This window comes from Schistocerca piceifrons, chromosome 10 (assembly GCF_021461385.2).
Source record: "Schistocerca piceifrons isolate TAMUIC-IGC-003096 chromosome 10, iqSchPice1.1, whole genome shotgun sequence".
Classification (NCBI taxonomy): domain Eukaryota; kingdom Metazoa; phylum Arthropoda; class Insecta; order Orthoptera; family Acrididae; genus Schistocerca; species Schistocerca piceifrons.
The window spans coordinates 38,017,097-38,043,219 of record NC_060147.1 but is presented as its reverse complement, the minus strand read 5'-3'; positions in this window follow the sequence as shown (position 1 = coordinate 38,043,219).

The following is a 26,123-nucleotide window of genomic DNA, read 5'->3' as shown; positions in this document are numbered from 1 at the left end:
TATACACTTAATTGGTTCAAAATGGTTCAAATGGCTCTGAGCACTATGGGACTCAACATCTTAAGTCATAAGTCCCCTAGAACTTAGAACTACTTAAACCTAACTAACCTAAGGACATCACACACACCCATGCCCGAGGCAGGATTCGAACCTGCGACCGTAACAGTCCCGCGGTTCCGGACTGCAGCGCCAGAACCGCTAGACCACCGCGGCCGGCTATACACTTAATTTTTGTGACTAATAATTCTCATGAAAATGTAATGTGTTTTGAGAATCACAATTTTCATTTTGTTTCCATTTCAGTGATAGCACTGTGAAGATGGTTCGTGAATGAAACCGGTAGTGAATAAATGTATTGTAAGACAGCACAGTCTGTATCACGCATTTCTCCAAGTAAGCTACCTCTCTGGCATAATGAACTCGAGGACACAACGCGTCCTTGTTGGTAGCTGGAGTAAGGAGTCGGTGACATTAGTGGGGCAACCGGCAGGCATCACGACGCCCAGGTTCCCAGTTGCCAGTTGATAGCCTGGCGCGTGTTTGGCGATGTGGTCAGAGCCGTTGTCGGCACATCCGGCAGAACCTCAGACGCGGAAAGGGGAGTTGGAGGTGATCTGGCCAGCGCGAGCCTGCATAAACAAACAGACCGCACGGCCGGCGCTTCCGCGGTTTCTAAAACCGGCGGTTGACACGCCCGCTACGTCTGCACACCTCCCACGCGGATCCTAACACTGTGCCGGATATCCCAGGCGCCGCCTGCTCAACCGCGGCCGAACGGATCGCGAGGCGCCGTTGTAGCTGCGCCAACGGCGATGCGGTGAGTCGGCAGATGCCTACACGTTAGACTGCTGGGATGGTTGTAATTAAACTGCAAGTACTCATACAGGTCCAGCATGGACTGTAATTATCGTTGTCTTCAGTCCAGACGCTGGTTTGATGCAGCTCTCCATGCTACTCCATCATCTCCCAGTACTTACTGCATCCTACATCCTTCTGAATCTCCTTGGTGTATTCATCTCTTGGTCTCCCTCTACGACTTTTCCCCTCCATGCTGCCCTCCAATACTAAATTTGTGGTCCCTTGATGCCGCAGAACATGTTCTACCAACCGATCCCTTCTTCTAGTCAAGTTGTGCCACAAATTTCTCTTCTCTGCAATCCTATTCAATACTTCCTCATTAGTTACGTAATCCACCCATCTAATCTTCAACATTCTTCTGTAGCACCACATTTCGAAAGCTTCTAATCTCTTCTTGTCTAAACTATCTATCGTCCACGTTTCACTTCCATACATGGCTGCGCTCTACACACATACTTTCAGAAACGACTTCCTCACAAATCTATACTCGATGTTAACAAATTTCTCTTCTCCAGAAACGCTTTCCTCGCCATTGTCAGTCTACATTTTACATCCTCTCTACTTTGACTATCATCAGTTATTTTGCTCCGCAAATAGCAAAACTCATCTACTACTTTAAGTGTCTCATTTCCTAATCTAATTCCCTCAGCATCACCCGACTTAACTAGACTACATTCCATTATCCTCGTCTTGCTTTTGTTGATGTTCATCTTATACTCTCCTTTCAAGACACTGTCCATTACTGTCAGCTGCTCTTCCAGGTCATTTGCTGTCTCTAACAGAATTACATTGTCATCGGCGAACCTCAAAGTTTTTATTTCTTCTCCATGGATTTTAATTCCTAGTCCGAATATTTCTTCTGTTTCCTTTACACCTTGCTCAATATACAGATTGAATAACATCGGCGATAGGCTACAACCCTGTTTCGCTCCCTTCCCAACCACTGCTTCCCTTTCATGCCCCTCGACTCTTATAACTGCCATCTGGTTTCTGTACAAATTCTAAACAGCCTTTCGTTCCCTGTATTTTACCCCTGTCACCCTCAGAATTTCAAAGAGAGTATTCCAATCAGCATTGTCAAAAGCTTTCTCTAAGTCTACAAATGCTAGAGACGTAGGTTTGCCTTTCCTTAATCTTTCTTCTAATATAATTCGTAAGGTCAGTATTGTCTCACGTGTTACAACATTTCTACGGAATCCAAACTGATCTTCCCCAAGGTCGGCTTCTACTAGTTTTTCCATTCGTCTGTAAAGAATTCGTTTTAGTATTTTGCAGCTGTGACTTATTAAACTGATAGTTCGCTAATTTTCACATCTGTCAACAGCTGGTTTCTTTGGGATTGGAATTATTATATTCTTCTTGAAGTCTGAGGGTATTTCGCCTGCCTCATACATCTTGCTCACCAAATGGTAGAGTTTTGTCAGGACTGGCTCTTCCAAGACTGACAGTAGTTCTAATGGAATGTTGTCTACTCCCGGGGCCTTGTTTCGACTTAGGTGTTTCAGTGCTCTGTCAAACTCTTCACGAAGTATTGTATCTCCCATTTCGTCTTCATCTACATTCTGTTCCATTTCCATAATATTGTTCTCAAGTACATCGCCCTTGTATATATACTCTTTCCACCTTTCTGCTTTCCCTTCTTTGCTTAGCACTGGGTTTCCATGTTAGCTCTTGATATTCATACCAGTGGTTCTCTTTTCTCCAAAGGTTTCTCTAATTTTCGTATAGGCAATATCTATCTTACCCCTAGTGATATATGGCAGCGAAAATTAGTAGATACCCTAATGCCTGATTTATGCTGTAAAACTGTAGCTCTAGTTTTGGCCAGCAGGTGCAGATCTGGCGGTGTCAGCGCAAGAAATACATTAGACATATTCGCAGTTGCGAATAAATTTACTGCACCTGGTCACGTTCGAACGCACAGCGTCCTGCATCTGAAGCTACACTACTGGCCATTAAAATTGCTACACCAAGAAGAAATGCAGATGATAAACGGGTATTCATTGGACAAATATATTATACTAGACCTGACATGTGATTACATTTTCACGCAATTTGGGTGCATAGATCCTGATAAATCAGTACGCAGAACAACCACCTCTGGCCGTAATAACGGCCTCGATACGCCTGGGTATTGAGTCTAACAGAGCTCGCATGGCGTGTACAGGTACAGCTGCCCATGCAGCTTCAACACGATATCACAGTTCATCAAGAGTAGTGACTGGCGTATTGTGAAGAGCCAGTTCTCGGCCATAATTGACGAAACGTTTTCAATTGGTGAGAGATCTGGAGAATGTGCTGGCCAGGGCAGCACACGAACATTTTCTGTATCCAGAAAGGCCAGTTCAAGACCTGCAACATGCGGTCGTGCATTATCCTGTTGAAATGTAGGATTTCGCAGGGATCGAATGAAGGGTAAAGCCACGGTCGTAACACATCAGAAATGTAACATCCACTGTTCAAAGTGCCGTCAATGCGAACAAGAGGTGACCGAGACGTGTAACCAGTGGCACCCCATACCATCACGCCGGGTGGTACGCCAGTGTGGCGATGACGAATACACGCTTCCAATGTGCGTTCACCGCGATGACGCCAAACACGGATGCGACCATCGTGATGCTGTAAACAAAACCTGGATTCATCCTAAGAAAAGATGTTTTGCCATTCGTGCACCCAGGTCCGTCGTCTAGTACGCCATTGCAGGCGCTCCTGTCTGTGATGCAACGTCAAGGGTAACCGCAGGCACGGTCTCCGAGCTGATAGTCCATGCTGCTGTAAACGTCGTCGAACTGTTCGTGCAGATGGCTGTTGTCTTGGAAACGTCCCCATCTGTTGAGTCAGGGATTGAGACGTGGCTGCACGATCCGTTACAGCCATGCGGATAAGATGCCTGTCATCTCGACTGCTAGTGATACGAGGCCGTTAGGATCGAGCACGGCGTTCCGTATTACCCTCCTGACCCCACTGATTCCATATTCCGGTAACAGTCATCGGATGTCGACCAACGCGAGCAGCAATGTCGCGATACGAAAAACCGCAATCGGGATAGGCTACAATCCGACGGAAACGTGATGGTATGCATTTCTCCTCCTTACACGAGGCATCACAACAACGTTTCACCAGGCAACGCCGGTCAACTGCTGTTTGTGTATGAGAAATCGGTTGGAAACTTTCCTCATATGAGGACGTCGTAGGTGTCGCCACCGGCGCCAACCTTGTGTGAATGCTCTGAAAAGGTAATGATTTGCATATCACAGCATCTTCTTCCTGTAGGTCGAATTTCGCGTTTGTAGCACGTCATCTTCGTGGTGTAGCAATTTTAACGGCCAGTAGTGTATAACGGGTACTGCTGGCGAACGAGACCCAGTGTGGGTCAGTCACTCTTCTACAATGGCTTATTCCATAGGTCAGTGTAAAGAATGGTCTGTCCCCGCATTACTTACCATGCTACATGGAAAGGCGCGTTACCTTCCGGATAGTAGTGTTTTTGAATCGTTGAGCTCCCTGAGACTAATGTTCCACATACGACTTATGTGGCAGGAAGGCTGAACTGACACAGCCGGCGCTATTGTCATTGTGGAACGGTTGTAACATCTTCGTGGCTGTACAATGGCCGCCGTTGCTCACTACAGATTGCGCCAGCGAGACACAGAAGGCAATACCCGGCACGTCGATAAGTGGAAGAGTCAGCTGGAGCGCGACCCACATGGCAGCCTGCTGCTGGACCGCCGCCACCGTATTGACTGCGGGAGCCTCTCAACAGCGCAGGCCGCCCGCCGCGACTGCGTACAGCCACTTTATTTGCTGCCGCGTCCAATGTCTGTATTACACCTCTCCTACAGAATGTTTCCAAAAAACTGTACAGGGCTGGGACAGACATAAGCGAACAGCAAAAACACTTTACCATGCCTTATATGGTGTACCAAACCCGTTAATTTTCAAACAGCTTGCATTCTTCTTGGTATCTGTTTTATAATACTAGTGTGTGTGTGTGTGTGTGTGTGTGTGTGTGTGTGTGTGTGTGTGTGCGTGTGCGTGTTTGTGCGTGTGTGTGTATATACAGGGTGGTCCATTGATCGTAACCCAAAGCCGGGTTCTTGGCAATGCCACTCTCTACGCTCTCTGTTGGAATCGGCGTGCTTATTGCACTGCAGCAGAATGTGCTCGCTACGGGGGGCTGACCTGTTGCGAAGTTTGTCCAGTCGATAACGGCGTCGGCGATCCAGCGGAATCCGGAGATGTGGGTCACGGAGAGATTAGCTGACGCATGCTGTTATCGACATACCGGATATTAACTTCTCTCACGTACAGCTGCTGCCAACACTTGCTCTGAGCAGTATACAGCTACATCCACATACATACTCTGCAAGCCAGGGCGGGAGGGTACCGTATGCCACTACTAAGTCATTTCCTTTCCTGCCCACTTGCAAACAGAGCGAGGGAAAAACTACTGCCGAATGTGCTTGCGTATGAGCGCTAATTTCATGTTTTCTTCGTGCTCATAAGTGAAATGTACGTTGGCGCCAGCAGAATCGTTCTGCAGTCAGTCTCAGGTGCCAGCTTTCTTATTTTACTCAATAATGTTTCATGAAAACAACGTTACCTTTCCGTCACGGATTCCCATTTGAGGTCCCGAAGCGTCTCGCTAAGCTACGCGTGTTCTTCGAACCTACGGGTAACAAAACTAGCAGCCCGCCTCTGAATAGCTTCGATGTCTTCCCTTAACCCGACCTGGTACAGATCCCAAACACTCGAGCAGTACTCAAGAACTGGTCGCACCAGCGTCCTATATGCGGTCTCCTTTACAGGTGAATAACTCTTTCCTAAATTTTTCCCAATGAACCGAAGTCGACCATTCGCCTTCGCTACCACAGTTCTCGCATGCCCATTCCATCTCATATCGCTTTGAAACGTGACGACCAGATATTTAAATGACTGTCTCAAGCGCAACACTAGTAATACGGTATCCGAACATTACGGGTTTGTTCTTCCTGCACATCCGCATTAACTGACTTTTTTCCACATTTTGAGTTGCGCTTCATCCATGGCACGCTCTACATCGTGCGAGAAAGGCGGAAGCTGAGTTTCGCACGAGCGAAGTTTTCTGGATGCGTGTTTATTTGTGGAGAGAAGCTTTCCTGTCTCAACGGAGTTTAGTGTATTGGAATTTCGAATATGCTAAAGTATTCTGTTAGAAGCCCGCCCGGTTAGCCGAGCGGTCTAACGCACGGCTTTCCGGGTTGGGAAGGGGCGCCTGGTCCCCGGCACGAATCCGCCCGGCGGACTTGTGTCGAGGTCCGGTGAGCCGGCCAGTCTGTTGTGGTTTTTCGGCGGTTTTCCATCTGCCTCGGCGAATACGGGCTGGTTCTGCTTATTCCGCCTCAGCTACACTGTGTCGGCGATTGCTGTGCAAACAAGTTCTCCACGTACGCGTACACCACCATTACTCTACCACGCAAACATAGGGGTTACACTCGTCTGGTGTGAGACGTTCCCTGGGGGGTCCACCGGGGGCTGAACTGCACAATAACCCTGAAACAGTGGTTCGGTGTGGAGCGGCGGAGGGGTGAAGTGGACTGTGGTAGTCGTCGTGGGGTTGCGGACCACTGCGGCTGCGGCGGGGACGGAGCCTCTCCGTCGTTTCTAGGCCCCCGGTTAACATAGCGTAACATAACATTCTGTTAGAAACCGATGTTAAGAATACTGGTATGTAATTTTTCGTGTCCGTTCTTCTACGCTTCGTCCATTCTTTAGCCACCTCCGCTTTTCTCCAGTCGCTCGGGGCTTTGCGCTGGACGAGAAATTCACTATAAATGCGAGGTAATCAAGGACCCAGTGCCGCAGAATACTCTCTGCAAAACCGAACTGGGATCCAATTCGGACCAGGTGGCTTATTTGTTTTTTACTCTTTCAGTTGCGTTTCAAGAATGGTTCAAATGGCTCTAAGCACTATGGGACTCGATATCTGATGTTATCAGTCCCCTAGACTTAGAACTACTTAAACCTAACTAACCTAAGGGCATCACACGCATCTATGCCCGAGGCACGATTCGAACCTGCGACCGTAGCAGCAGCGCGGTTCCGGACTGAATGCGTTTCAACGCCAGCGATGCCTATTCCTATGTCTTCTATATGGAGTCCCTACGAAAGTGAAACGATGGTATGGCTGCACGATCCTCCTGCGTGAATAATGTTTTAAATGCAAAAAAAATTTCAGCTTTCCTTTTGCTGTCGTCTACTTCCATGTCACACTGGCCGATGAATAACTGGAGACAATCCTTTGATTCGCTTTACTTTACGTATGACCAGAATTTCCTCGAGTTCTCAGGCAGGTCTCTCGCTAAGGTATGTCGCCTGAAGTTGTATGCTTCGCGCTCCGTTTCTTCTTCTTCTTCTTCTTCTTCTTCTCTCTCTCTCTCTCGTTTTACGTACACGAACTTATTCTGTCACCTGTTGACGTTTCCGCGCGCTTTTTTCAACCGAGAGTGCAACCATCTCTTGTTTCTTCAGCATTTTCCGAATTCTGTTCTTAAACGACGGTGGGTCTTCTCCTACCTTATTCCACTTAACTCTGCACATGCTTCTCATGAGCACGATTTAAATCAGTTTATACTTAGCTCATTATTCCTCTACGTCCATCATTGTTTATTCCCACAAACTATTTTACAATTCGGGCATCCGCTGCTGTTGAAAGCCATAATGTTGGAACAACTCGACTTACAGCTGCTAAAATTCTTGTTTAGTAAAACATCGCTGGTTCTGAGGCTCCAAGTCGCCTGTTCAGGTGAACCTAAACGGTAAAAAGCAACGAACAGTGTCAACACATTTTGTGGATATTAAACTTAATAAAGGAATGTCTAAACTATACTAACAACGTTAAAAAGCATAATATACTCATCGCTCCTAGTCAAAATTTACTATTCAGAGAATATCGTCAATACTATGGCGAACGAAAGGTAAAGAAGACGTGCTCTATTCTTTAAAATTTGCCTTCATCTAAAAAGAAAAAAAAATATTTTATAGTGAGCGGATACTAATTTTTTTTAGAAAAGGGGCCGGATTGGGGATTTGGTGTTTTAACCGATTCCTTATATTCACAGTACACTGATGAAATTGTGGTACTGGAAAATCCCCACCTCATCGCTGCCTCGGAGATACCGTGTCCTATCGCTCGTGCGCCGATTATAACACCACGTTCAAACTCACTTAAATATCGATAACCTGCCAGTGTAGCAGCAGTAACCGCCTTTTAACAACTGCGCCAGACACTTGTCTTATACAGGCGTTGCCGACCGCAGCGCCGTATTCTGCCTGTTTACGTATCACTGTATTTGAATACGCACGCCTATACCAGTTTCTTTGGCGGTTCGTTGTATTTTTACTACTTTTTTTTTACTTTGTGTTGTTGTTGATTTCTTAAATGGTTGAAATGGCTCTGAGCACTATGGGACTTAACTTGTGAGGTCATCAGTCCCCTAGAACTTAGAACTACTTAAACCTAACAAGGGAACCTCCCCATCGCACCCCCCTCAGATTTTGTTATAAGTTGGCGCAGTGGATAGGCTTGAAAAACTGAACACAGATCAATCGAGAAAACAGGAAGAAGTTGTGTGGAACTATGAAAAAAATAAGCAAAACATACAAACTGAGTAGTCCATGGCCAAGATAGGCTACATCAAGGATAGTGTGAGATCAGGAGCGCCGCGGTCCCGTGGTTAGCGTGAGCACCTGCGGAACGAGAGGTCCTTGGTTCAAGTCTTCCCCCGAGTGAAGAGTTTAATTTTTTTTATTTTCAGACAATAATTATCTGTCCGTCCGTCCGATGCGAGGTAACTGCGCCGTAGTATGGGGACGCTACAACTAAACTGTTGCTTTCATTTGTTGCAGTGCAGTTTATGTGATAAATTCTTATGTTTTCATTACTTTTTTGGGAGTGATTATCACTTTCACAAGAAAACCGATATCGGGCAAGGTAGAAGAATCTTTTTACCCATTCGCCAAGTGTACAAGTTAGGTGGGTCGACAACATATTCCTGTCATGTGACGCACATGCCGTCACCAGTGTCGTATAGAATATATCAGACGTGTTTTGCTGTGGAGGAATCGGTTAACTTGTGACGTTGCGATCCAATGTTTTCGGTTCCCATTGGAGAGGCACATCCTTTCGTCTACTAATCGCACGGTTTTGCGATGCGGTCGCAAAACACAGACACTAAACTTATTACAGTGAACAGAGACGTCAATGAACGAACGGACAGATTATAACTTTGCGAAAATAAAGAAACTAAACTTTTCACTGGAGGGAAAACTTGAACCAAGGACCTCTCGTTCCGCAGCTGCTCACGCTAACCACGGGACCACGGCGCTACTGATGTCAGACCGTCCTTGATGTTGCCTATCTTGCGCATGGACTACTCAGTTTGTATATTTTGCTTATTTTTTTCATAGTTCCACACAACTTCTTCCTGTTTTCTCGATTGATCTGTGTTCAGTTTTTCAAGCCTATCCACTGTGCCAACTTATAACAAAATCTGAGGGGGTTGCGATGGGGAGGTTCCATTATAAGTAACCTAAGGACATCACACTCATCCATGCCCGAGGCAGGATTCGAACCTGCGACCGTAGCGGTCGCGCGGATCCAGACTGTAGCGCCCAGAACCGCTCGGCCACACCGGCCGGCTGTTCAGTTCTTATATCAGTACTCTCAGAAGATCTTGTGTATCAATACATCACCTTGCATTCGATTCGCACGCACGTTTAGTTCGGTGTACTACAATGGTTAACTATTACATAATGACGGTATAGTGAGAGATTGTAGAATGCCGTGTGGACGCAGGGCGCCCTCTCTGTAAGGGGAGCGCGGGCAGTTTTGGGCGGGCCCGCTTTGCGGCGACGCCGCGACCACGCCCAGGTATCGCGTTTCCTTGCGGCCGGGGGGGCAGGCCAGGAGAACGGGAGATAGCGCCGCCGCCGACGCCGTGCTCGGGCCGTCCTTGGCCGGCGCTTCTCTCTCCCTTCCTTTCCGGCCCCAGGAATGCGCCTCGGGGGAAAACTGGGCCGCGCTGGAAACCACTGTCGTGGCCGCACTGCTCACACGGGGCGCTGACGTGGGCGTGGACGGCGACGGGAAATCCGTCGTAACGAGAGGCGGCGATCGCCTTACACGGGACGTGCACTTCGTCGTGATTTGTGACTGCAGCGCTCGCCCGCGGCAGGTGTCGGCTGTATATGGGTCGTACACCACTTTTACGGTAGTGGTACTGCGTTTTGTACTACGTCAGCTCTATTAAAACGCATGTTTCCTCCCTTGCCCCTGTGCTACTCATTGTTGTGTCTGTAGTGTCAATAAAAACTTAAATATCCATGTACACCGCTACGGTCGGAGGTTCGAATCCTGCCTCGGGCATGGGTGTGTGTGATGTCCGTAGGTTAGTTAGCTTTAAGTAGTTCTACGTTCTAGGGGACTGATGACCTCACACGTTAAGTCCCATAGTGCTCAGACCCATTTGAACCATTTTATCCATGTACATGTTGTTGTTGTTGTTGTGGTGGTGGTCTTCAGTCCTGAGAATGGATTGATGCAGCTCTCTATGCCACTCAATCCAGTGCAGGCTTCTTCATCTCCCAGTACCTACAGCAACCTACATCCTTCTGAATATGCTTAGTGTATTCATCTCTTGGTCTCCCTCTACGATTTTTACCCTCCACGCTGCCCTCCAATACTAAATTGGTGATACCTTGATGCCTCAGAACATGTCCTACTAACCGATCCCTTCTTCTGGTCAAGTTGTCCCACAAACTTCTCTTCTCCCCAATCCTATTCAATACTTCCTCATTAGTTATGTGATCTACCCATCTAATCTTCAGCATTCTTCTGTAGCACCACATTTCGAATGCTTCTATTCTCTTCTTGTCCAAACTATTTATCGTCCATGTTTCACTTCGATACATGCCTACACTCCATACAAATACTTTCAGAAACGACTTCCTGACACGTAAATCAATACTCGATGTTAACAAATTTCTCTTCTTCAGAAACTCTTTCCTTGCCATTGCCAGTCTACATCTTATATCCTTTCTACTTCTACCATCATCAGTTATTTTGCTCCCCAACTAGCAAAACTCATTTTCTACTTTAAGTGTCTCATTTCCTAAACTAATACCCTCAGCATCACCCGACTTAATTTGACTACATTCCATTATCCTCGTTTTGCTTTTGTTGATGTATGATGATCATTAAATAAGGATACGAGCTTTCTAAAACTTCACAAAATCGGAGAAAATCACTCCTAAGATAGAGCACACGTATGTTTATGTAACATCCAATGGACTATTACTGAAAACATTTTTGTTTATTTAATAAAAAAACTTCCACAACCTTTTAGAAAAAGCGGAGATGAGAGCATACACCAAAGCAGGAACCACCAGCGCATGTTCTCGTTCCTGGGCACTTCTATCCACCACGATGCGCTCAACTTCTAGGGCGTGCTGGAAAGTAACGCCCTGAATTTTTAATGTGAAGTCTCTTAAAGCTTCTTAAATAAACATTATCACCATTCTACAACTTTAATCTTTACATATTTGCAGCCCTCTGTCGCTACAGGCCTCTGTTCTGTAGCATGTAAAATGGCGATGTGCAGAGCTACTATATCGGTGCGTGAGAACAGTTTGCCCACACATCGAGCACCTTCTGCTTGAGCATGGCAGTGCTAGACCATTCATGAGAGCTCAAACGTATGCAACAATCCGATGCTTTCGGGTCATTGCCATCAATCGTCGTCCATACAGTCTCAGCTTCACCCCATCCGATTTCCATCTGTTTCCAAAACAAACAACGCCTTCGAGGACGACACATCGATACTGCAAGCAGAGATGTGGTTGTAGCTCCGTCAACCAAGTCAAACCTTCTACGTTGACGGTTCAACAAATTGATCTCTCGTTGAGAGAATTGCGTTCATCGCTGCGGTGACTATCTTGCGAAATAAATACACTGATCAGCCACAAAATTATGACCACTGACCAACCATCGATATAAATTCATTCCGGAGACAGCAGCGTCGCCTGGCGAGGAATGACTGCGAGTAAGACACACGCAGCCGCGCGGGTTGGCCGCGCGGTTTGAGACGTCATGTCACGGAGTGCGCGGCCCCTCCCGCCGGGCCGGCCGGGGTGGCCGAGCGGTTCTAGGCGCTACAGTCCGGAACCGCGCGACCGCTACGGTCGCAGGTTCGAATCCTGCCTCGGGCATGGATGTGTGTGATGTCCTTAGGTTAGTTAGGTTTAAGTAGTTCTAAGTTCTAGGCGACTGATGAGCTCAGATGTTAAGTCCCATTGTGCTCAGAGCCATTTGAACCATTTTTGGACACTCATATTTATGTAGCATCGAATGGACTATCATGGAAAATATTTCTATTTATTTAATAAAAAAACTTCTACAACCTTTCAGAAAATGCGAAGATGAGAGAAAAAAGTTAGCATACACCAAAGCATGAACCATCAGCGCATGTTTTCGTAACTCGGCACTTCTATCCACCACCCTGCGCTTAACTTCTAGGGTGTGCTGGAAAGTAACGCCCCCAATTTTTAATGTGAAATCTCGTAAAGCTTCTTAAATGAAACAAACATTATCTCCATTCCACATCTTTAATCTTTGTGTCTACATACTTGCAGCCCTGTGTCGCTACAGGGCTCCGTCCTGTTGCATGGAAAATGTCGGTGTGTAGCGCGATTATGTCGGTGCGTGAGAAACAGCGAGCTGTAATCGAGTTCGTCCACACATGGAGCACCTTCTGCTTGAGCGTGACAGTGCTAGACCATTCCCGAGAGCTGAAACGCCTGCAACAATCCTATGCCTTGGGGTCATTACCATCAGTCATCGTCCATACAGTCCCAGCTTCACGCCATCCGATTTTCATCTGTTTCCAAAACTTAAACTTTTGTGGGTTGGCAGGAGAGCCAACACCAGTTTGCAAGAGGAAGCCGAAAGGCACGCGTTTTAGCTCACGCACGCTGGCGTGAGCTCTGGAATAGGACAAGGAAATTAGAATTTAGAAAAACGGTCCTAGCTGGTGGATTACTTAACTTTAATCCATTAATGGTGAACGTCGGCCTGGACGGTACATGCATCACAAGATCAATAGCAACTGATAATGGCGCCTTGCTAGGTCGTAGCAAATGACGTAGCTGAAGGCTATGCTAACTATCGTCTCGGCAAATGAGAGCGTAATTTGTCAGTGAACCATCGCTAGCAAAGTCGGCTGTACAACTGGGTCGAGTGCTAGGAAGTCTCTCTAGACCTGCCGTGTGGCGGCGCTCGGTCTGCAATCACTGACAGTGGCGACACGCGGGTCCGACGTATACTAACGGACCGCTGCCGATTTAAACGCTACCACCTAGCAAGTGTCGTGTCTGGCGGTGACACCACATAAACAACGCCTTCGAAGACGACACTTGGATACTGCAATCAGAGATTTGGTTGTAGCTCCGATCATCATAGTCAAACATTCTACGGTGAGGGTTCAACAAATTGATCTCTCGTTGCGTGAAATGCGTTCATCGCTGCGGTGACTATGCTGCGAAATAAATACAGTTATCGGGCCACGAAATTATGACCACTGACCAACAATCGATATAAACCCGATCCGGCGACAGCAGCGTTGCCCGGCGAGGAATGGCTGTTAGTACGACATGACACGGACTGCGTGGCCCCTCCCGCCGGAGGTTGCAGTCCTCCCTCGGGCGTGGGTGTGCGTCTTGTTCGTAGCATAAGGTAGTTTAAGTAGTGTGCAAGTCTAGGGACCAATGACCTCAGCAGTTTGGTCCCTTAGGAATTCACACACATTTTTTTTAGACGCACGCACGGTGCACGTAGTATCAGTCAGATGCTGTCTTCGTGTAGAATGGGGAAGGCGATCGATGTACCTGAGTTTGACCGAGGGCAGATTGTAAGCGCAGAGATATGTAAATAGCCGGAATACGGCGCTGCCGTCGGCAACGCCTATATAAGACAACAAGTGTCTGGCGCAGTTGCTAGATCGGTTACCGCTGCTACAATGGTAGGTTATCAAGATTTATGTGACTTTGAATCTGGTGTTATAGTCGGCGCATGAACGATGGGACACAGCATCTCTGAGGTAGCGATGAACTGGCGATTTTCTCGTACGACCATTTCATGAGTGTACCGTGAATATCAGGAATCCGGCGTAACATCAAATCTCCGACAACGCTGCGGCCGGAAAAAGATCCTGGAAGAAAGAGACCAACGACGACTGAAGAGAATCGTTCAACGTGAGAGAAGTGCAACCCTTCCGTACATTGTTGAAGATTTCAATGCTGAGCCATCAGCAAGTGTCAGCGTCCGAACTATTCAAGGGAACACCATAGAAGTGAGTGGGCTTTCAGAGCCGAATGCCCACTCTTGTTCCCTTGATGACTGCACGACACAAAGATTTACACCTCGACACAGACATTGGAGTTTTTGTGGTGTCACCGCCAGACACCACACTTGCTAGGTGGTAGCCTTTAAATCGGCCGCGGTCCATTAGTATACGTCGGACCCGCGTGTCGCCACTGTCAGTGATAGCAGACCGAGCGCCACCACACGGCAGGTCTAGAGAGACGTACTGGCACTCGCCCCAGTTGTACAGCCGACGTTCATAGCAAAAGCCACACTGACCGATACGCTCTCATTTGCCGAGACGATAGTTAGCATAGCCTTCAGCTACATTTGCTACGACCTAGCAAGGCGCCGTATTCAATTGATATTGAGATTCCATTAATGTATCATCAAGAGCGATGTTCTACAAATGTGGATTAAAGTTAAGTATTCCAGAAGCTACGTACTTTTCTTTATAGCATTCATTACGTATCCTGTTTCAGACCTCACGCCAGGCTGCGTGAGTTTAAGCGCGTGCCTTTCGGCTTCCTCTCATTGTGTCTAGGCTGTCTTGCCTAGACACAACAGTTTTTATGACTGGAAACACGTTGTCTGGTCAGACGAGTGTCGTTTCAAATTGTATCGAGTGGATGGACGTGAACGGATATGGAGACTACCTCATGAATTCATGGACCCTGTATGTCAACAGGGGACTGTTCAAGCTGGTGAAGGCTCTGTAATGGTGTGGGGCGTGTGCAGTTGTAGTGACATGGGACCCCTGATACGTCTAGTTACGACTCTGACAGGTGAGACGTACGTAAGCATCCTGTCTGATCACCTGCATCCATTCTGTCCATCGTTCATTCCGATGGACTTGGGCAATTCCAGCAGGACAATACGACATCCACACATCCAGAATTGCTACAGAGTGGTTCCAGGTACACTCTTCTGAGTTTAAACACTTCCGCTGGCCACCAAACTGCTCAGACATGAGCCGGCCGGTGTGGCCGAGCGGTTCTAGGCACTTCATTCCGGAACCGCGCTGCTGCTACGGACGCAGGTTGGAATCCTGCCTCGGGCGTCGATGTGTGTGATGTCCTTAGGTTGGTTAGATTTAAGTGGTTCTAAGTTCTAGGGGAGTGATGACCTCAGATGTTGTCCCATAGTGCTCAGAGCCATTTGAACCAGACATGAACGTTATTGAGCATATTTGGGATGGCTTGCAACGGCCGGCCGGAGTGGCCGAGCGGTTCTAGGCGCTACAGTCTGGAGCCGCGCGACAGTTACGGTCGCAGGTTCGAATCCTGCCTCGTGCATGGATGTGTGTGATGTCGTTAGGTTTAAGTAGTTCTAAGTTCTAGGGGACTGATGACCTCAGATGTTAAGTCTCATAGTGTTCAGAGCCATTTGGCTTGCAACGTGCTGTTCAGAATAGGGGTCTCCATCGTCTCGACCTCTTGCCGAGTTATGGACAGAGCTGGTCATGGTGTCAATTCTCTACAGCACTACTACAGATATTAGTCGAGTCCATGTCACGTCATGTTGGGGCACTTCAGCATGCTCTTGGGGGGAAGGGGGGGGGGCTCATGGTATTAGGCACGTGTACCAGTTCTTTCGCTCTTCAGAGTATAAGCGCATCGGAGTCGCGCTGCAGTGCATTTACGCTGCAGCACTGCCCTCAGACGGGAACATTTTGATGGCCGTTATATTTTACCCACCCGGTACATGGCACACACAAATGAACACCAAAAGGTGTAGTTATGTACCTGAGTTCAATTACTGTGAATTACTACAGTAGCCGGCCGGAGTGGCCGAGCGGTTAAAGGCGCTACAGTCTGGAACCGCACGACCGCTACGTCGCAGGTTCGAATCCTGCCTCGGGCATGGATGTGTGTGATGTCCTTAGGTTAGTTAGGTTTAAGTAGTTGTAAGTTCTAGGGGACTTATGACCAGAGCAGTTGACTCCCATAGTGCTCAGAGCCATTTGAACCATTACTATAGTAACCAGTTATGCACAAGGATGAGTATATCTTGTTAAGGACTTTTTTGGAAGTGTTTTTTACATAGTGTAATAACTTTATGGAAAGCGTGCAAGAGGGAAAATAACCTGCATTAAGACTGTATGGTTGACCTACTTGTTGCTCATCAGCTAGTCTAGTGTCAAGCTGCATGACAGCTGTCCTCCGTCGCAGCGACTTTCGCATAACGAAGGCTAAGTGCTGTGCTAACGAGTATCTTCCCGTGCGCTGTGGACAGTGTAGGAGCTACATGGTTAACACGACCCACCTCAGGGCTATTTGACGCGTCATTAAGTTCAGCTCCCCACCGCCTCTCGTGGTAACGGTGTACCCCCCCACTCACAAGGGAACCTCCCCATCGCACCCCCCTCAGATTTAGTTATAAGTTGGCACAGTGGATAGGCCTTGAAAAACTGAACACAGATCAATCGAGGAAACAGGAAAAAGTTGAATGGAACTATGAAAAAAATAAGCAAAATATACAAACTCAGTAGTCCATGCGCAAGGTAGGCAACATCAAAGAAAGCGTGAGCTCAGGGGCGCCGTGATCCTGTGGTTAGCGTGAGCAGCTGCGGAACGAGAGGTCCTTGGTTCAAGTCTTCCGCCGAGTGAAAAGTTTACTTTCTTTATTTTCGCAAAGTTACGATCTGTCCGGTCATTCATTAACGTCTCTGTTCACTGTAATAAGTTTAGTGTCTGTGTTTTGCGACCGCACCGCAAAACCGTGCGATTAGTAGACGAAAGGACGTGCCTCTCCAATGGGAACCGAAAACATTTGATCGCAAGGTCATAGGTCAACCGATTCCTCCACAAGAAAACACGTCTGATATATTCTATACGACACTGGTGACGGCATGTGCGTCACATGACAGGAATATGTTGTTGACCCACCTAACTTGTACACTTGACTAATGGGTAAAAAGATTCTTCTTCGTTGCCCGATTTAGGTTTTCTTGTGGATGTGATAATTACTCCCAAAAAAGAGATGAAAACATGAGAGTTTGTGACATAAACTGCAACAAATGAATCCAACAGTTTCACAGTCGCAGACTTTTCCCTGTACTCTGTCAAAACATATGTTTCTAACGTTTTCAAATTTTGCCATGTGTAGACCGTCAAATCCTGCATATGTCCAAGCAAATCTGAACATGTCCTGGAATTTTGGAGAGCGAAGTTGATTATGTGTGAGTACCTGAACTTTAATAATTGACTAAAAATAAAAATTAAACTTTTCGCTCGAAGAAAGACTTGAACCAAGGACCTCTCGTTCCGCAGCTGCTCACGCTAACCACGGGACCACGGCGCTCCTGAGTTCAGTTTGCCCTTGATGTTGCCTGTCTTCCGCATGGACTACTCAGTTTGTATATTTTGCTTATTTTTTCATAGTTCCACACAACTTCTTCCTGTTTCCTCGATTGATCTGTGTTCAGTTTTTCAAGGCCTATCCACTGTGCAACTTATAACTAAATCTGAGGGGGGTGCGATGGGGAGGTTCCCTTGTCAGATGTTATGTGCTTTTGCAATACTTGCACTGTCATAGCAACTACGTAAGTGAATTTTTAATCACCTTATACTTTTCCTTTTATTCAGTTAAAACTACGCCAGTTGCCAGAAAGTGACATGAACTTTGCAATTTTCTTTTCGTTACAGATAGAAAAACAGTTCCTTTAAGTCTACTCATGTGGGCTTGCTCTTTCCTTTCTCGCTGCTTTCCAGTAATATGTTGAGCTATCACATTTCTGTTTGGAGTTATGAACCGCTCTTCCCATTGTGATTCAGATATAAGGCGCGACAGGTTATTTGAAGTAAGATTTCATTAATGTGTAACGACTGCATAAAATTTGTAATTAAACAATCATCTGTCCTGTACAATGATATTCATTGCGGGTACGGCAAATTTGTGTGGAACTAGTGCCGGAAAATGTCTAGCGTTTACAATTACACTTAGTGAAAGTACACCTAGCTGTATATCCTGTAAGCCACTGTGCGTTGCGTAGCGGAGGGTACTTCGCGCGAATGTTGGCAGTTCTCTTCCCCAATTATTCGCATATGGGCCGAATGCATAATCTTCGTGTACTCTGCGCCCTAATGTTTCTTATTTTAGTCTCATGATAACAACGAAAGACGATTACAGAAATTTATTTCTCAGGATCAACATCTACATCTACATGGATACTCTGCAAATTACATTTAGGTGCCTGGCAGAGGGTTCGTCGAACCACCTTCACAATTCTCTATTATTCCAAACTCGTACAGCTCGCGGAAAGAATGAACACCTATATCTTTCCGTACGAGCTCTGATTTCCCTTATTTCATCTTGGTGATCGTTCCTCCCTATGTAAGTCGGTGTCAACAAAATATTTTCGCATTCGGAGGAAAATGTTGCTGATTCGAATTTCGTGAGAAGATTCCGTCGCAACAAAAAACGCCTTTCTTTTAATGATGTCCATCCCAAATTCTGCATCATTTCAGTGACACTCTCTCCCATATTTCGCGATAATACAAAGCGTGCTGCCTTTCTTTGAACTTTTTCGATGTACTCCGTCAGTCCTATCTGGTAAGGATCCCACACCGCGCAACAGTATTCTGAAAGAGGACGGACAAGTGGAGGGTAGGCAGTCTCCTTAGGAGGTCTGTTACATTTTCTAAGTGTCCTGCCAATAAAACGCAGTCTTTGGTTAGCCTTCCCCACAACATTTTCTATGTGTTCCTTCCAATTTAAGGTGTTCGTAATTGTAATACCAAGGTATTTAGTTGAATTTACGGCTTTTAGATTAAGTAATACTGCTGACACTATCTTTACTTATTAATTAAGTGTGGTGAGATTGGGGCTACAACACCCTCCCTTATATCTAACCCTCCCTTATATCTAACCAGGCTTTCTACGTACTGCAGCCGGCCGAAGTGGCCGAGCAGTTCTAGGCGCTACAGTCTGGAACCGCGCGGCCGCTACGGTCGCAGGTCTGAATCCTGCCTCGGGCATGGATGTGCGTGATGTCCTTAGGTTAGTTAAAGTAGTTCTACGTTCTAGGGGATTGATGACCTCAGAAGTTGTCCCATAGTGCTCAGAACCATTTGAACCATTTCTTCTTTTCATCTTTTTCTTCTTCTTTTGCTTGTGCCATTTTTACCGCGGATACGCGTGGTTAATCGGATGTGGCAATGTTAGTTGAAGGGGTGGCTGGATGACCTTCCTGCCGCCACCCCGTACCCCCGGGAAGGATTAGTGTACCCCAACTGTCTGTGACTAGTGTAATCCTTGGAATAGTGCGAAAGTGTTCAGATGTCTGCGAGCCGTGTAACTGAGGCAGGACGTGGGGACCAGCCCGGTATTCACCTAGGGGGATGTGGAAAACCGCCTAAAAACCACATCCAGGGTGGCCGGCACACCGGCCCTCGTTGCTAATCCGCCGGGCGGATTCGATACGGGGCCGGCGCGCCTACCCGAGTCCAGGAAGCAGCGCGTTAGCGCGCTCTGCTAACCTGCGGGTTCCATTTGAACCATTTCTACGTACTGTATATTATGTTCACACAGAGCCACATATGTTTTGAAAAGATTTGCAAGTGATATGGGATTCCGGTTCTGCCAGGAATTTTTTCTGTGTCGGAGGAGTGGTACCTGCTCGACCGACCAGGAGCGGTTCCAAGGTCAAGAATATCGACGACGGCCGGGAGTGGCGTATTGACAATACTGCATCCAATGACGTCACTGGCAGAGGAAGACATGGCGGTCGGTCGGTCGGTCTCGATTGGCCCGTCTAGGCCAGGACGCGGCTGCTTACCTAGCTTTTGCGTTAATATGAAATGCAACAAAGGTATTTCTTACGCAACTAGAGGTGAGGAGCGGTAGCTAACGAGACTACTTACTACGCAGCCTGGTTTATGAGTTTCAGGAGCAGCGGCCTGAGTGGCTAAGTAGACCGCCGGCTGGCTGACATTTGCGGCAATGGAGTTTCTTGTGCGGTGCTGCGGCACCGTGACCTTTGGCGGACCTCCACTTGGCCGCCTGTGCTCCGCGTTACGGACTCATTTTTTTTTTCCCGTAATGCAGAAAACATGAACAGTAGCTTTCCACACATTAGCCCTCGGCAGACGTCGAAAGCACGTACAGCACTGTCTCCAGAATTAATCGTTCAGTCTACAGCAGAGGAGTGTGTGCTGGTTTGGAGATGTGCCGGACCGTGACTCGAACCGTACTTTACGGGACTAGCAGTCGTGGAAAAAGGCAATTTAAATCGTGAATGAGTTAAAAAATTAGGAGCAGTAGTGTATCCCTTGCTGCCAAGTACAAAAATTAATGAACCCCTTTCCACGAATACACAGCTATTCGCGGCGGCTTCTCGAATTAATGCTTCGATCCACCATGACAGCCTAGTGCGTTAAACCGCGCGGGGTTCAAAATGGCTCTGAGCACTATGCGACTTAACTTCTGAGGTCATCAGTCCCCTAGAACTTAGAACTACTTAAACCTAACTAACCTAAGGACATCACACACATTTATGCCCGAAGCAGGATTCGAACCTGCGACCGTAGCGGTCGCTTGGCTCCAGACTGTAGCGCCTAGAACCGCACGGCCACTCCGGCCGGCGCGCGGGGTTCCGTCCCGGATCAGTACCCAACCGGCGGATTATGGACAGACTGGACGGGGTTTTTAGGTTGTTTTCCACATCCGACTAGATGAGTACTGGGCTGGGGACCCACGGCCTGCCTCACAGAGACAAGCCATGCAAAAGTTTAGAAAACGTTATCACGCTTATACATGGGATAATACTAGACACTGGCCGATGTGGGAAGTTGGAGGGGGGCGGGGGAGGTGTCGTCAGAAAGGGCGTCTGACAACCCTCTAGCATTAACATTGCCAAATCCGAAAAAAGCTCTGTTTTGTCTCTATTCACTTTGAGTCCTCTGTGCATAATTGTCCATTTTCTGGTACATTTCTTTCAACACGTGCTTTGATTCACTTAGTAGTACTATGCCATCCTCATATACGAGACAATCGAAGTTACCGTCCATCTCTACTCCAGCCCACTCCAGTTGCTTACACTCTTTTTATTACTTTCTCTAAGATGAACAGAACACATGAGGGAGCATCCATCCCTTTGTCTGAGGCCTGTCTTAGTCTCGAATGTTTCTGATGTGGCTTCTCGGAAACTTACTGCTGCCTTTGACCCTTCCATACAAGCTTGCACCATTCTCACTAGCTTCTCAGGGGCTCTGAAGTTACACATTGCATTGTATAGGCTATTCCTGTCGATGCTGTCATATGCACGTTGAAAATCGACGAACAGGCTGTAGATATCTTTATCATATTCCCAGTGCTTTTCAAACAATTGTCTTAGTATTAATAATGAACTGTTGTTACAAGGTGGCACAAAATACGTGTTACAAAGTGTTCGTCTGCTGTGGTTTAATCGTCTATCCTAAATGATTCTCCTTGTGATATTGTTTTATTGTAGCTCTGAAAATTCTTTAGCTCACTCACTGATGTATCAGTCCACATTTAAGAATGAAAGCACTAACATTGGAACAGCGGTACTGTGAACCCACACGTTCAGACTGCCGCTTCAACTCATCCACAAAAATTCACTGTTTGGTGGGCAATATGTGCACAATGAATTATTGAGACCATTTTTACTGAGGAACCCGTAACAAAAAGAAATACAGACAAGTCCTGGAATATGAATCAGTACTGGTTGCAATCCGCCGCCGAATGCTCTAAGCCGGCCGCTGTGGCCGAACGGTTCTAGGCGCTTCAGTCCGGAACCGCACTGCTACTACGGTCGCAAGTTCGAATCCTGCCTCGGGCATGACTGTGTGTGATGTCCTTAGGTTAGTTAGGTTTAAGTAGTTCTAGGGGACTGCTGACCTCAGAAGTTAAGTCCCATAGTGCTTAGAGACATTTGAACCGTTTTTTGAATGCGATAAAACTAATGGTTCACGCAGAAAGGAGCACACATTCAGGTATCAGATCTGAAACTTCCTGGCTGATTAAAACTGTGTGCTGGACCGAGACTCGAACTCGGCACCTTTGTCTTTCGCGGGCAAGTGCTCTACCAACTGAACTACCCAATCACCACTCAAGACCCGTCCCCACAGCTTTACGTCTGCCAATACCTCCCCTCCTACCTTCCAAACTTTAGAGAGGCACTCCTGCGAACCTTGCAGAACTAGCACTCCTGAAAGAAAGGATGTGCGGAGACATGGCTTAGCCACAGCCTGGGGCATGTTTCCAGAATGAGATTTTCACTCTGCAGTGGAGTGTGCGCTGATATGAAACTTCCTGGTAGTCCCTTTCTTCGAGGAGTGCTAGTTCTGCAAGGTTCGCAGGAGAGCTTCTGTAAAGTTTGGAAGGTAGAAGACGAGATACTGGCAGAAGTGAAGCTGTGAGGACGGGGCGTGAGTCGTGCTTGGGTAGCTCAGATGGTAGAGCACTTGCCCGTGAAAGGCAAAGGTCCCGGGTTCGAGTCTCGGTCCGGCACACAGTTTTAATCTGCCAGGAAGTTTCATATCAGCGCTGTAGAGTGAAAATCTCATTCTGAGGTATCAGATAGTCTCGCTGGACGCCTTAGCATTGATTGGGCATGGTGAGAATTGGCGCTCTTATAGTCACTATGATTATTTCTTATGCGGCTATTTAGAAGACAGACTCTTCAAAGGTGTTCCTACACCATCCCAGGATCTTCGAACTGCAATTTCCAGACCGATTGGTGCAGCCGAAAATATTCTTCAGAAAGCCATGACGGAATTCAGTTCAAGGCTCTCTACACTCATTGCTGCAGAAGGAAACCGCTTTGAAAAGCTTCCGTATCAAATTTCAAATTGTCTGCTATAGCATAAATCTGATAACAAGAATATATCACGTCATAGTAGACAAAAATTTTCGACCACCTATTTTGTGCCACCCTGTAAATTCTTGAGTATATTGTTCCGGTTTCTGATTTCACCTGCCTCATTACAGAGATCGATTTTGTATGTCAAAGACCTGTCTACGATCACGCATAGGGGTTTTGAGGTGTTTCAATATTGGAGAGTCTAACCTCAAAGTGTGATGGTAGGTGTGTAGGTTGCGTGTTCATTTCGTAGGTACAAAGTACATACAATGGTCTTCTGAGGATTTGGTTCGAGAGTTATGTTTGAAGTAATCATCTAATGTCTTCAGGTCTCATGTTAATATAGCTTCCGTAAAGCTTTGGAGATCCTATCGAAGACAGTGCTGCCAAATTCAGAGTTACTAAAAACAGCCTTCCGAAATGCCTTCACAAAAGAAGACGAAGTAAATATTCCAGAATTCGAATCGGGAACAGCAGCAAACATGAGTAACGTAGAAGTAAATATCCTCGGAGGAACTTAAACCAATAAAAGCGAGTCTTATGGTCCAGACTGATACCAATTAGGTTCCTTTCGGAGTATGCTGATGCATTGGCTCCATACTTGACAATCATATACAACCGTTCGCTCGACGAAAGATCCGTACCCAAGGACTGGAAAGTTGCACAGGTCCCACCAATATTCAAGAAAGGTAGTTGGAGTAATCCACTAAATTACAGGCCCATGTCGTTAACGTCCATATGCAGCACGATTTTGGAACATATATTGTGTTCAAACATTATGAATTACCTCGAAGAAAACTGTCTATTTACACACAGTCAACACGGGTTTAGAAAACATCGTTCCTGTGAAACACAACTAGCTCTTTATTCATATGAAGTGTTGTGTGCTATTGATAAGAGATTTCAGATCGATTCCGTATTTCTGGATTTCCAGAAGGCTTTTGACAATGTACCACATAAGCGGCTCGTAGTGAAATTGCGTGCTTATGGAATATCGTCTCAGTTATGTGACTGGATTTGTGGTTTCCTGTCAGAGAGGTCACAGTTCGGAGTAATTGACGGAAAGTCATAGAATAAAACAGAAGTGATTTCTGGCGTTCCCCAAGGCCCTTTGCTGTTCCTTATCTATATAAGCTATTTGGGAGACAATCTGAGTAACCGTCTTCGGTTGTTTGCAGATGATGCTCTCGTTTATAGACTAATAAAGTCATCAGAAGATCAAAACAAACTGCAAAAGATTTAGGGAAGATATCTGAATGGTCCAAAAATTGGCAGTTGACTCTAAATAACGAAAAGTTTGAGGTCATCCACATGAGTGCTAAAAGGAATCTGTTAAACTTAGGTTACACAATAAACCAGTCAAATCTTAAGGCCGTAAATTAAACTAAATACCTAGGTATTACAATTACGAACAACTTAAATTGGAAGGAACACATAGAAAATGTTGTGGGGAAGGCTAATCAAAGACTGCGTTTTATTGGCAGGACACTTAGAAAATGTAACAGACCTACTAAGGAGACTGCCTACACTACGCTTGTGCGTCCTCTTTTAGAATACTGCTGCGCGGTGTAGGATCCTTACCACATAGGGCTGACGGAGTACATCGAAAAAGTTCAAAGAAGGACAGCACGTTTTGTATTATGCCGAAATATGGGAGAGAGTTTCACAGAAATGATACAGGATTTGGGCTGGAAATCGTTAAAAGAAAGGCGTTTTTCGCTGCGACAGAATCTTCTCACGAAATTCCAATCACCAACTTTCTCCTCCAAATGCGAAAATAGTTTGTTGACACCGACCTACATAGGGGGAAACGATTACAACGAGAAAATAAGGGAAATCAGAGCTCTTACTGAAAGATATAGGTGTTCGTTCTTTCCGCGCGCTATACGAGATTTGAATAATAGAGAATTGTGAAGGTGATTCGATGAACCCTCTGCGAGGCACTTAAATGTGATTTGTAGAGTATCCATGTAGATGTAGATGCTGAGCGATTCATCAGTTTGAAAGCACTTACTGGACTTTGTTTCTGGAAGACTATATGTAAACAATTTTAAATGGAGGGGGGGCAAAAGAAAGCCTTGTGTGATGCCAGCATTTATTTTGTGAACTCTGCTTTTACCTGAGAACATCTAGAAGTAACTGTTGTACAATGTATTGTCAATTACAGTGGTTAGTTCCCGGCACGGAATTACACTGATGAAATTGAGCAGGAGTTTTTCACGACAGACATTACCATAGGCTGCAGTCAGATCTGAGAAGACCCTCAAGTTTATCTTCTGCTTCTCAGTGATGTTTTCGATATGAGTTGCTACTCCTACCACTTGTTCCTCACATCCTCTTCCTGGTTTAAACCTAGTTGGCTCTATTGGGACGTGTTTACTGATGGCTGATCAAATTGTGTTACCAATGGGCCCCTCCAGAAACATGAACGTCGCACTAAAGAGAGCAACGGTGCGATGGTTTTCAGCTTTGCATCCTTGTTTGGCTTTAGTACGGCAGTGATCTTAGTTCTCTTGAAGAGATATGACAGATGACATAATATATTTAAAAAGAAGGTGATTGATTATATATTGTGCAATGATTATTTTGTATGTGCATTTAATGGTGTATGTGGATACTGTCTGAGAAATGTGTTGTAAAGAAGTAATAAATTAGAACGTTGTAGCTGATAGTAAAATCATACTGCATGAACGCCGAAAATGTACTAGGCCATAAACTTTTCGTGTTGGTTTTTTTGTGGGAGGTGTCACAGAGAAAACCTTGTGAAATTATGTGTAAAGGTTGTTGGAAATCGCCATTTGCTCTTGTTCTCAGATATTCGATGAATATAGTCTGGCTAATTTTCGCGCCTGTGTTACGCTGCCTGAAAAGATATACACAAGTTCTAGTTAAGTACTTATTACGTTGAACCTTTAACTTAATATTATACTTGTCAATGAGTAGGTAACGGAGCATTTAAAATTTTTATATTTAGTCAATAAATACATGAAATACTGCCCCTAGAAGCCGTTAAATAGGGAACATGCAACTGGGAGCGGGGGG